Source organism: Pan paniscus, chromosome 3 (assembly GCF_029289425.2).
Source record: "Pan paniscus chromosome 3, NHGRI_mPanPan1-v2.0_pri, whole genome shotgun sequence".
Lineage (NCBI taxonomy): Eukaryota > Metazoa > Chordata > Mammalia > Primates > Hominidae > Pan > Pan paniscus.
In genome coordinates this window covers 168,856,934-168,870,974 of record NC_073252.2, presented here as the reverse complement: position 1 = coordinate 168,870,974, position 14,041 = coordinate 168,856,934, and the positions used below count along the sequence as shown (strand labels likewise).

At 34.1% G+C, this 14,041-nt stretch overlaps 1 pseudogene; it reads right to left on the bottom strand.

Moving 5' to 3' along the window:
• Nucleotides 1-2,968: 2,968 nt before the first annotated feature.
• On the bottom strand, nt 2,969-11,395 carry LOC100969897 (RWD domain-containing protein 2B-like; annotated as a pseudogene).
• Nucleotides 11,396-14,041: the final 2,646 nt, after the last annotated feature.

The following is a 14,041-nucleotide window of genomic DNA, read 5'->3' as shown; positions in this document are numbered from 1 at the left end:
GTAACAAAAAATAAGAAGGAGTAATGAATGGCTAGGGTGATGGGTAGTGGATACATAATAAGAATAAGTGGATACATAATAAGAAAGCATGGTAAAATCTGGCTGGTGAGTATATGGAGTTTTTATTGCATAAATCTTTTCAACTTTTCTCCATGTATAAAAATTTTCACAATAAAATATTGAGGATAAAAGCTCCAAGACAGATTAATTATCCTCCAGAACGTATAGAAATGATTACTCTTTTACAGCAGTTTTCTGATAAGTCTCCTTTTTTTCTTGAAATCGAATACTAACATATACTGTGACTAGTGTCTTGGAAACTCATAAACAACTTAAGTTGCTTCCTAAAATACTTTACTATTTTTCCTGTTTGTGTTTCTTTGGTGTGGTTTGATTTTTGAGTTGTGGTTTGTTCAATAAACTGCAGAACTTTATAATCAGCAAAAGCATTACAATTACATGACTCATTTTGTATTTTCCTGTAGTAACTAGGACTTGGATGATTTTATTTTATCATGAGGGACTGGAAGTCTCAGGAAATAGGAAGCAATGTGATCAAGATATCTAGTGCGGAGTATCAGAAGACCCTAGATAGAGGCAGAGACAGAGAAGGCAAAGCCCTGGAAACCCCTCTTTGTAGACTGGTAACAGCCATGTCACATCTGTCTTTCCAGCCAAGTGCCACTAAACAGCCTTCATTTCTCCCTCTTGCTTACCAGATGAGAATATTGGTAAGCAAGTTATGTCCTTGTCATAACTAAGCTCTGATAAGGTTCAGAGTTCATATGGTTAATTAAGACAAGAACAGTACTCAAGTGCATGGATTATTTCCTTTACAATCTTTACATTATGCTGGTCACATGGATTTGTTAAGCTCCAAAATTATTTAACCTATACCCCTAAAATAAGCTTATGGAAGCTCATTGGTTTGATCAAGATACACATAAATTAAGTAAAGTACTTACTAATGCATGTGTAACATCCACATAGATGTCTAGCTGTTGCAAATGCTCAATAAACATTTGTCAAGAAAAAGAAATGAGGACATGTACATTTTAATTGGCTTAATCATCAGTCTTGCCTAGTTGTTAGTATGATGTCAATACCATGTCTCTAGCCTTATGCCATACTTGCATTTTTGGTGCTTCCTTGTATTACCTTTTGTTTGTCATGAATCATATGGCCTGTCCTGTGTTGATTACTTACTCTAGATCTCAAAATATAATCTTCTGATCCAAGATAGTCTCAAGGAGGGTTCTCTCCTATTATGTGTTGATAAAATAGAAAATAAGAGTTTATTCTTTTCAGATAACAGATTCAATACATATGTCAAAACATTAAAAGAGGAAAGCACAAATAAGTTTTGTTCTGGGTTTTCCACTTTCTTTCCTTCTTAAATAGTTTTAAATCTTAGTTTTTATAGTTTTATAATTTTCCCCATGCTTTGATATCTAATAAATTATGTGAAGTTCTTGACCTAAGATATGGCTATCCAAACTTAAGGTATATGAAATTTATATACTTAATAAAACAACTTAAATCACCAAACCAAAACAAAAAGTCACCCAATACCAACATATAGTTATTTCTTTATTCCATTCCCACTCAGAGAATTACTATATAATTTTAGAATGTACTTTGAAAGAAGTAACACATGTGATTCATATACAACTTCCTTAGAAGGTAATTTTTTATACTGTCTTAAAAATTACACTTTTAAGATAAAGATATTTAAATTAATTTTCAACATAAATGTTAAAACCATAAATTTGAGAGATAATACACCTATTAATTACAGAGAACATTCTTAAAGAATGCATTTTCTTTTTATAATTGCAACTCTTCTCACTTATTGTATAATGTAGTCAAACATTTGAAAAGTCTGTAACAAGTTATAGATGAAGGCATAAAAAAAAGTATATTATTTCTTAGTTTTAATCCCAAGCCAATTACATGTCCATCGGTTAAAACATTTATTGAAATTTCAAAACAATATTTTTAGTATATTCCATGAAATAAAGTGTCTAGTTCCCCAAAGGAATTTTTACTTTATAATATTACAAAACAATAATACTAGATACTTTTATGATTATTACAGAAGAATTGCAAACTGCATACTTTCAAATTTAAAAATACATATTTTGACTACTTTTACAGCCTTATTATGTTTGTTACAGTGAGATTTCTCAACAACCATCTTGTACAAAGATTTTCTCTTACATTATAGTTATTTTCTTATTGTATTCTAATTAGAGGCCCTTAAGTTTTAATATAAATGCTTGCGACTAAATACAAAATGGAGTTACAATATTTAGTGTTCCTGGGAATCCTCATAATATCTGCCCTACTATAGTTATCTCACTGTTTTGACGATCCCACACCACCAAAAATGTATGTTGAGATATCAGCATTTATAGTCATTATTTGTAATAACTGAGGAGATTCTGAATACTTTCTCAAATTTATCTTCACATTATAATTCTGTTTTAATTTTTATCTAAAGTATAAAACTATTATTTTTTAGCTTTTCTTTTATATTTTATATTCAATGTTTTATTACATACTTTAGATGGGATATATACATATGTATATATCTTTTAGATATGTAATTTATCTATCCAATTAAAAGTTTGAACCAGCAGTTAGGGAACTTCATATTTAGTCTTCTCTTGTCATACAGTCTCAAACTATTTCCTTTTGTACTCTTAAAACTTTTAGTTATAGATGGCATCTTTATTATTTATTTCCTAAAGCATCAACATACAGTAATAAGAATTATCAGGTATAAGTGGTTGTTTGTTTTTTCTGGCAGTTGGTAAATAGTTGATAAATGCTTTTGGAACTGATTTATGGAGGGCCCCAAAAACCAGATAGTGACTTTTTTTGATGCTAGATCTTTCTGCAAAAATAAATGCACAAAAAGCTATTTCCAGAATGAAAAAAGTATCAAAATACAATTCCTCAAAAACACATTTTCTAAATTACTAATGTGACGAATTGTGGAGTCCTGTTAAAAATGTTCAAGCTCTACTTGCCTCAGCATGGGCAAGGCAAGTCTAGGAGCAAGGGCAGAGGCAGGAGTACACAGAAACAGAGACAAACTGCAAACTCTATTTAAGAAAAACTTCGGGAGGCCGAGGCGGGTGGATCACGAGGTCAGGAGATCGAGACCATCCGGGCTAACACAGTGAAACCCTGTCTCTACTAAAAATACAAAAATAGCTGGGCGTGGTGGCGCGTGCCTGTAGTCCCAGCTACTCGGGAGGCTGAGTCAGGAGAATGGCGTGAACCCGGGAGGTGGAGCTTGCAGTGAGCCGAGATCACGCCACTGTACTCCAGCCTAGGCAACAGAGCAAGACTCCATCTCAAAAAAAAAAAAAAAGGAAAACTTCACTGGTTTGTATATCAGATGGCTGGGGTAAATAGAATACTAAAGCTTTGTAAAACTCTGATAACTAGCTTTCAACTTCTATTTAAAAGCCTAGAAATTAAATAAAACTTGTTGATTTAATAAGATGGCCAGAGATAGGCAGGGTCTGGTGTTCCATCAGCAGCTCAACAATGGGGGAACTGACATCTTTGTGATTCTCTAGCCCTTCCTTCCCTTTGGTTAAAAGGACTACTCTAGCTTCAGACATCGCTTCGGTGTTTATGGCAGACAGAGGAAGAAGAGATGACCTAGCTGCATATACAACTTTAATGAGGAAGCAAAAGTTTTCCCAGAAATCCTGAAGCCAAAGCTGTGTTCCCAAAGCCATTCATAGTTGCAACAGAGGCTGCAAAGGGAGCAGTTAGCTTTTCTAGGTTCTTTAGTGGAGGCAGGGAAGGGAGAAGCAGAGTGGGAATGGCTGGCAAATTAGACCACCAACATTACCTTCATAAATAATTAATTCTCTTTCAAAATGCATAGTTCATATGTCGAGAAATGTCTAACAACAATTTTAGGGTTATAATTTGAAATTCAGTTCTGCTTTCAATCATGATATATTTGTAACAGGTGCATTTCAGTTATACTACTTTTCTTGCCTGCCCCTTCCCCGACATTCTAGAATGAAAATAAAATAAAATAAAATTACTCACTCTTTCAAGAAAGAGTGGGAAAACAAAATCAAAAGGTCAACAATGACAAGATATGTTCAACTACTTTTCTGCTCATTGTCCTTCCATATTAAAGAACATTTGGAAAACATCTGCACATTCTCTGGCATTTAAGAACTGATGCAGCTGACCAAAGCCATGTGATTTCCTCCGGCTCCATTAACACAGAATACTTTTTCTGCAAAAATGGAAAATTTCCTTAGTGTCCATTTCATCATTTGAACCATAAAAAGGAATGTCTTCTTGATGGCGAATTAAGATTCTCTTCCAGTTAAATTTTCAGAGTCTTGATCAGAATTCTTTACAGGTACTTTATGAGCCTTCTACACAAACAACGTCAGGTTTCCCAGGCATGATACCCCACACAGAGAAAGCTCCTTTGCTCACTCCAAAATATACCTTCGTTTGCATTTGTTTTAGAAATGATGGCTGTAGATCCAGAGTCTCATGAAGATGAGATCGACTGACTGGATTGTACTACCGTTGTGGGAAAGGTGAATAATCTCTGTTGACATAGCCAGAGGCGTGTTCTCTAACCCACTCTGGCATTCAGTATAGAGACATCTCTGTGACAGTTTTTTTGCAGGCATGCAGTCAGATCTGTGTTCACCTGAGCCACTTAATAATAGCGATCTTCTCGAAAAGATTTTACTCTGTGAAATCAAACACCTTTAGGTCAGTAGTGTCTTTGTGATATTCTTTCTAATCTCTTGTGAAGGTTTATTGAATGGCACTACATGTAGACCTTCCTCCTTCATGCCTTCCTTTGGCTTTCTATTTAGTCCTAAGACATGGTCCTCTTACTGATGGACCCCAGGTCCCTTGGCTGCACAGAGAGCTCAATTTTTATTGGGAGGGAGCCTCAAAATTCTAGGATACTCTAACCCAAGACTTATAAACCGCTCCTGCAGGGTGGCCTAGGGAAAAAATGTGATAGCACCTTCTTGGCTTGTGCATGTAAGTGCTTATATATCAACTGTCATTCTTCTTTTGGAATTCTGGAGTGACTCCCAGTTGCCTCCAAAAAATTCTTAATTCATGATTTTAATGCTTCTTCCTAGTCAGCTATGTTAGTCACCCTTACGGTTCAATATCCTTCAGTATTGGGTTTTAAGCAATAAATTATCTTTGTCCTTTATTGTAATCTAAACATCATCAGTAATATTTTTCCTAAGTGTAACATTTTGCTTCAAATCATTTCTTTGCCTTTTTAAAAAATGTTATATGCCATTTCCTACATGTAACCATTCCAGGTACATTCCTGGACAAAAAATTACTTGAAATATTTCTGCCCAATTATTTTTGTGGCCTAAATTGCATTATACTTAAATCTGCAGAGTAATTCATGTATAAGTTTGTTTTCATTTGTGTGTATTTTGTGTTTGTACATAGTCTTACTTCTGGATTGGGTTACAGGATTGCGAGGTTCTCAAGTTGAGAGACACACTATCTCATTCCACAGTAATTACTATGAGAATGAGGACTGAGGAAAATAAGTATTTATCAATCACTAATTTCCTCTTTTATCAAGAATGTTAACAACTTAATTTCTTACTCATACAACACTTTGCATTACACTAGGTTGAGTTTATTTACTTTTGAATCAATAATCAATAATGTAACCCACCAGAGACTGTTCAATCAGCTCTTTTTTTCTTTTTTTCTTTTTTTTTTTTTGGATTTAGACCTTTACCATATAAAATTGCACCAAGTTCTCTTTCCGTTTTCTTAGGACTCTGGCATCAATACAGGTGAACCTTTTTATACTACATGTTGAGTTTCCCTATCCTCCCATGGGTGTCAACGGAAAGCTCCCATGAGAATAAATGAAGATGTCTTCACAAGTTCTAGTACTATGTATTATGCTTAAGTTTTTAAGGAGATCTTGTTACAAACTCTAAGTACAGGGAACTTATGATTTATTTCTAAAGCCATGACTTAACAAATTCATAAGACAACTCTCACTGCGCTGTATTCTATCTACCCAAAGTGAAATGAGAATTATGGGAATGGTTTCCAAAAATATGATGAAAAAAAGAAGAGCTAGGTCATCTTCTAGGTCATGACATTTTCTATTTAAATTCCTCTTCAAATATTGTCTAATGAAAAGATACATAAATTAAAACTTCTCTTTTCCAGGGACACATAAACTACTAATATTGCGTGAGATCCTTTTTTCCTGATGAATGTTTTTATTACTAAGCTCAGCTTAACAGTTTTAGAGAGCTACAAATATTACATGAGTTATATGGCATCCTGAAACTATGCTAAATTAAATTAAGTGTTTACTCGTACTTAGAAAAGAAAGAATCTGAGCACTTCAGAAAATTTTCAAGATTAAAATAAAACTGGCATGAATTAGAAATATGCAAAAAATCAGCTAAATGTATTGATCACATATAGAAATATGGTGTTACCTAATTCCTCAGTGACAATGGTGGCAAATACCTGACTGCTGTGAGATACTAATGTTTTTGTAAGATACTCTTTGATGTTTGAATCATATCTAAGATTAATATGCAGTCTGGTTCAAAGTACACAATTTTTGTATAGCCACAACCTCTGTATACCTTGTATGAGAAGAAGAGATGTAAAGGAATCATTAAAGAGCTGTTGGCAACACAGAAACTAAATTTTATCATATTTTTTCCTCTTCAAAAGTAAATGTTTAAATAATAAACTTTAATGCCTTTCACTACAAACAACACTTGCCTAGTATTTGTATATTTAGAAATATAAAATGAATGAAATCTGAATTCAAAGTTACAATTTAATCCAATTTCCGTCTCTCACTTTGTATTATTTGGAACACCAGGGTAGAGATTTAGGTGTGAAAAAGGAGTCCCCTTGGTCTTTCATAGTCCACACCTCTTCTCTCCCTTCTGTCTTTGAAGCCCTGTGAGCTAAGAGATTGAGGTGTTTGAAAAACTGAGACTCTTCCCATATCCAGCCTAACGACCTCAGTGGGTTGCAATATTCCGTTTCACTGAATGTAGTAGGGTTTTATTTGTTCATACCAGGGACATTTTCTGATTGTTCTACCTTTATCTTACTTTCTAGCCACTCTCTCATCCTTCTCTTACTCAGGGTCAGTAAATGCTAGGTAGATCAGTAGTAGAAAGAGGATAGCTTTTTCATGTAGTTTTAAATTTTTAACCTGAATTTTTGGTACTAGCTAGGATGGTCATGGAGCTACACATGAAAGCTCTTGTCTATCAGCTCACTGTTCTGGTGTTTGTAATATCATCCTCTAACCTTTCTCTCAGTTTCCCTTTGGTGATTACTCAGACTCTGCACTTAGTGTCTGCAGGCACATCTGAAAATTTCACATGCAGACCACCTCCAATTATGGAACTCAATTTTCTTTTGTTAGAGACTCTCCTTGGGTGGTCCTAATCATGAAGTCTGCCTCCTTAGGGCTTTTTCCTTTGTTTTTCTCTCTTTAACAACACTTTTACAAGGGTCATGATGGCAACAGTCTGCAAAATTTCTTTCAGATTTCCCTGCTCTGTTGTGCTAATTTGACACTTTCTCCCCTTTTAGAATAGACTACTGTGGTCCTGTTTTTCAATTAGAATTTTCTGATTAGTTTTTCATGATTTAAAGCATCTTTATCTCTTCAAGGAATCAGATTCATTTAACCTAGAGTAACCTCAATTTTGTACACAACATAAGTAATGCATTCCTTACTTCTACCTTTTAATACAGTCATGCTTAGATGATGTTTTTCCGGTAACCTTAGGGAAATTTTAAAGAAGGATTTAGGTAAAACATTGTAAGAGCAGAAAGCTAATTGGAATCTCAATAAAAAAATTAATTGCCATATCCTACAACAATAAAGAGGTCAAGCAAATCTCCAGTATATTTTGTCAGCAATATATTTGCATTAGAAAAGATCAATAGAAGGTAATATAGAAAATTAATTTAGAGAGGTGAAATTTCTTAACCCTTGTATTACCATTAGGGGTAGTGCTACTGATAGAACTAAAATTAGTGTTTTGTTTTTTTTCATAAAATTAATCTTATTTCTGCTTTGTACTGCATGGTCGAATAGAGTTCCCTGTAATAGTATTAGGTATGCATTAAGGTATAAAAATACTTTATCTGAAACTTTTATGGAACCAGAAGGAGTTCACAGCGTGACTGTTGAAGCTACGTGTGTGTGTTTCTTATTTTCTTATTTCAACACGTTAATTTTACAGACATGTATGATGTATTTTCAACCAGAGACCTGTCACACATTTCTTTCTCTTCCATCTATTGTTGGGCACAAATATTTGAAAGAATTCACACTCTATTTGAAATAAACTAGGTTGTTTCTTTGTTTGCCAAAGAAACTAGGTTGTTTCTTTGTTCATTCCACAGTAAAAGGAGAAAATGAATTGCATACATGCTGCTTAACAACTTTCTTCATATTCCTTTTCTGGACTCGATCAATATCTTCTCATGACATGTTTTTCCTTAATCAGTTTTTAATATTTTCTCTAATAATTTACACCAAAATAACCTCACAGGTCTTTTGATAATTGTTCACCAGAATAATTACTTTTTAAAAAAAATAAATAACTCATAATGCTTTGAAATTTTTATATGTGATCATGGGGACATTTAATTGAGTGTGTATATTTTTTAAGGCCAAATTCGAGTATTTTTCTGAAAAAAAAACAAAAAACAAAAAACAGTTTCCATAGGCATTATATAATTTGAGGGTTTAAATCAAACTCCCTGAATGTTTTCTCATCCTGGGCATCATAGTCTACATGAGCAGTCAGGAAATATCTATGAAGTGTCAGTGTACTAGTTTTCTTGTTGCTGCTGTAGCAAATTTCCACAAATTCAGTGGCTAAAACTAGCACAAGTTTACTCCCCTGCAGTCTTGATAAAGAAAATGTCTAAACTGAGTTGAACAGGGCTAAAATCAATGTATCATCAGGGATGCTTCCTTCTGGAGACCCTGAAGGGAGAATCTATTTTTTTGCTTTTTTTAGCTTCTAGAAGACACTTGCATTTCTTGACTAATGATAACTGCAACCTCTTGCTTCCATCATCATATCTGCTATGGTCTCTTGTGTCCTGCTTCCCTCTTATAGGGACCCTTGTGATTACCTAACACCCACGAGGATCATATGTACTAGAGGCTATGGCCTGAAAAGTTTAAACATAATTTAATGGCGCCTTTTTCTCCCTGGAGTGTCTTTGTACCTTTTCCCATCTCATAGCCAGGTAAAGTGAGAGAAGAATTAAGGAATCGCAGATACACATTTTTCTCATGCTTCTCTTTTTCTCTTAGCAGTCCTTTTTTTTTTTTTTTTTTTTTTTGTAGTTACTCTGGAAGCAAGAAAGATGACAAAGCACTTACTATATTCCTGAAATTGTGATTAAAGTTTTCAATATAGATTTTGCTTTTGTTTAGTTGAATATCATGTTAAAATCCTTATGCCAAACCAAATAGGTAGCCAAACCCATTTGTACTCTTGAGAGTAGTTTTATAAAAGTCAATATATGTGATCAATTCTCAATACATTTTAGAACTTTTAAGGCACCATGTTTGTAAATCATATTTTAAAAAAATCAGTGGTGGAAAACTTTTGGCTTTGAGGTTTGACTTGATTTTTCAAAACAACCAGAATATTGTTGAATCATGCCGGATTAATCTAATTTTAGTTAATTAAATTTAGTTTTAAGATAGTTAGCATAAATCAAGAGATTAACACTATGAGGCAAATATTCTCATACTCATAAATTTGCTTTGAGATTCAATTCATAAAACGAGTTCAAAAAGATTTTAGATACAAATAAGATACCTGAAGCATAATATTATTTTTAAAATTTTTATTTTGGTTAAAAGCCTATAACAAAATTTATCATCTTAACTATTTTTCAGTGTGCAATTTATTCTGCTTATCCATTCTTCCTTTGATGGACACTTGGATTGCTTCCTTGTTTCAGCTATTGTTAATAGCACTGCAATAAACACAGGTGTACAAATATCTTTTTCAGACCCTGTTATCAATTGCTTTGGGTTTATACCTGGACGTGGAATTGCTGGATCATATAGTAATTCTATTTTTAATTTTTTGAGGAATTGCCATACAATTCCTCAAAATTCTGTGGCCATACAATTTTACATTCCCACCAACAGTACAAAAGGGTTTCATTATCTCCACGTTCTTGCCAATATGTTATATTTTCTGTTTTGATTTTATTTTTAGTTTTATCATAGCAATTCTAATAGGTGTGAAGTGCTATCACAATGTAGTTTTGATTTGGATTTCCTTAGTAACTTGGTGATGTTCAACATCTTTTCATGCACTTAGTGATCACCTGTATATCTTCGGAGAAATGTCAGTTCAAGTCCCTTTCCAATTTTATAATTATTTTTTATTCTAGCATTTTAGGAGTTCTGTTTGTATTCTGAATACTAATATTTATTAGATACATGATGTTAAATTATTTTCTCTTGTTCTGTGGGTTTTCTTTTTATTCTTTTGATAGTGTCTTTTTTTTTTTTTTTTTTTTTTTTTTTGAGATGGAGCCTCACTCTATAGCCCAGGTTGGAGTGCAGTGGTGCCATCATGGCTTACTGCAACCTTCAATGCCCAGGTCCCGATTCAAGCAATTCTTCTGCCTCAGCCTCCTGAGTAGCTGGAATTACAGGCATGAGCCACCATACCCAGCTAACTTTTGTATTTTTAGTAGAGACGGGGTTTCACCATTTTGGCCAGGCTTGTCTTGAACTCCTGACCTCGTGATCTGCCCACCTCAGCCTCCCAAAGTGCTGGGATTACAGGTGTGAGCCACAGAGCCAGGCCAATAGTGTCCTTTGTTAGAATCTTTAAAATAATCATACAATCCAATTTGTCTAGTTTTTCTTTTGTTGCCTTTGTCTTTGTTGTTATAGCCAAGAAATCAACACCAAATCCAGCGTCATGTTGATTTTGTCCTATGTATTTTTCCTGAGTTTTATATTTTAGGTGTTACATTTAAGCATTTGATTTATTTTGAGTTAATTTTTGAATGTGGTGCTGAATGATGGTCTAACATCATTCTTTTGCCTGTGAATATTTATCCCAGCACCATTGGTAAAAAAAAATCTGTCATTTCCACATTGAATGGGCTGGACAACCTTGTTAAAAGTCATTTGACCAAATACACAAGGGCGTATTTGTGAGCTTTCTTTTTTATTTCATTGTTCTATATGTCTGTCTTTATGCGAGTACCACAGTGTTTTGATTACTATACCTTTGTGATAAGTTTTTAAATCAGGAAGTGTCAGTCCTCCAGGTTTGCCTTTCATTTTCAAGATTGTTGTGGCTATTTGAAATTTCTTGAGATTCCTTATAAATCTTAAAATAGGTTTTCTTATTTCTACGAAATCTTATTGGGATTTTGATATGGATTGTGCTGAATCTGTAGATTGCTTTGGGTAGTATTAACATTGTAAAAATACTAGTCTTCCAATTTATAAACGTGGAATGTGTTTCCATTTATTTATGTTGTCTTTAATTTCTTTCAGTAATGTTTGTAATTTTAATTGTATAAGACTCACTTTCTTGGTTAAGTTAATTTCTAAGTATTTTATTATTTATGATGCTATCATAAATTGAATTGTTTTTTAATTTTGTTTTCCAATTGTTCACTCTTGGTATATACAATTAAAATTAATTTTTCAAGTTGACTTTATCTCCTGTTAATTCAATCATTTAAATTTTTAGTTCTAACAGGCATTTCTTTGTGGTATCCTTAGGGGTTTCTACATGTAAGTTTATGTCATGTATGAACAGAGATAATTTTACTTCTTCCTTTCCAATTTGAATGCCTTCTATTTTTATTTTTTGCTTAATTTCTTTAGCTACTCTTCCCACTACTATGATGCATAAAATTGACAAAAGTGAACATCCTTGTCTTTTCACTGTTCTTATAGGATATTTTTCAGTAATGGGTTTTTTATATGTGGGTTTTATTCTGTGAAAGTACCATCTTTCTATTCTTAATTTGTTGATCATTCTTATCATAAAAGTGTCTTGATTTTGTCAAATAATTTTGCAGCATTAAATGAGATGATTGTGTTTGTTTGTTTTCTTCCTTCATTATATTAACGTGGAATATTACATTGATTTTTGTAGGTTGGACCATGCTTGCATTTCAGGAATAAATCCTACTTGTTTCTGATGTATAATCTTTTAATATGCTGCTGAATTTGATTTGCTAGTAATTTGTGGAAAATTTTTACATCACTGTTAATAAGGCATATTGATCTATAGTTTTCTGGTAGTGCTTTTGTCTAGCTTTGATATCAGGGTATGGCAGGCCTCATATAATGAGTTAGAAAGCACAGGCATACCTTGGTGATATTGAGGGTTTGGTTCCAGACTACCAGAATACAACAAATATTTCAATGAAGAAAGTTATATAATTTTTTTGTTTTCCCACCACATATAAAACCTATGTTGGCCAGGTATGGTGGCTCACACCTGTAATCCCAGCAGTTTGGGAGGCTGAGGCAGGCAGATCATGATGTCAGGAGATTGAGACCATCCTGGCCAACATGGTGAAACCCCGTCTTTACTAAAAATACAAAAATTAGCTGGGTGTGGTGGCACGTGCTTGTAATCACAGCTACTCAAGAGGCTGAGGGAGGAGAATTGCATGAACCAGATAGTCAGAAGTTGCAGTGAGCCAAGATCGCGCCACTGCACTCTAGCCTGGCAACAGAGCGAGACTCTGTCTCAAAAAAACAAAACAAAACAAAGCAAAACAAAAAAAACTATGTTTACACTATACTGTAGTGTACAAAAGCATTACGTGTAAAGAAACATGATATATACTTTAATTTAAAAATACTTTATTGCTATAACATGGAAAGAAAAACTTCAGTGAGTCACTATCTTTTTACTAGTAAGGGTCTTGAAATTCATGCCTGCTGACTGAGCACAGTGGTGGTTTCTGAAAGTTAAGGTGGCTGTGTGTTAGTCCATTTTCAAACTGCTGTAAAGAAATACCCGGGACTGGGCAATTTATAATAAAGGAAAGAGGTTTTACTGACTCACGTTTTCGCATGGCGGGGGAGGCCTCAGGAAACCTACAATCATGGCAGAAGCGGAAGCAGGCACCTTCTTCACAAGGCAGCTGGAGAGAGTATAAGCATGTGAAGGAGGAACTGTCAAACACTTATAAAACCATCAGATCACATGAGAACTCACTATCGTAAGAACAGCATGGGGGAAACTGCCCCCATAATTCAATCACCTCCCACTAGGTCCCTCCCTGGACTCGTAGGAATCACGAGGATTACAATTCCAGATGAGATTTGGGTGAAGACACAGCCAAACTCTAGCAGGCCGTGTCAATTTACTAAAATAAGACAACAAAATTTGCTACATTGGTTGACTCTTCCTTTCATGAGAGATTCCTATAAATCATAAATGTTCTAAATGGAATTTAGGATGGTGAATTTTTTCCACAAGCTTTTCAATTTACTTTATCCATATCCATCAGAGGAATCACTATCTATGAAAGATATAGAGCCTTATGAAATGCATGTCTCAAATAATGAGACTTGAAATTCAAAGTTACTCTTTGATCCATGGGCTGTCTAATGAATGTTGTGTTAGCAGGGATAAAAAGATTAATCTCCTTTAGCATCTCTATCAGAGCTCTTGGGTGATCGGGGGCATTGTCAATGAGCAGTAATATTTTGAAAGGAATCTTGTTGTCTGAGCAGTAAGTCTCAACAACGGATTTGAAATATTTACTAAACCATGCTGTAACCAATATGCTGTCATACAAACTTTGCTGTTCCATTTATAGCACAGGCAGAGTAGATTAAGCATAATTCTTCAGGGCTCCAGAATTTTCAGAATTGTAAATGAGCGCTGGCTTCAACTTAATGTCACTAGCTGCTTTATCACCTAACAAAAAAGTCAACCTGTCATTTGAAGCT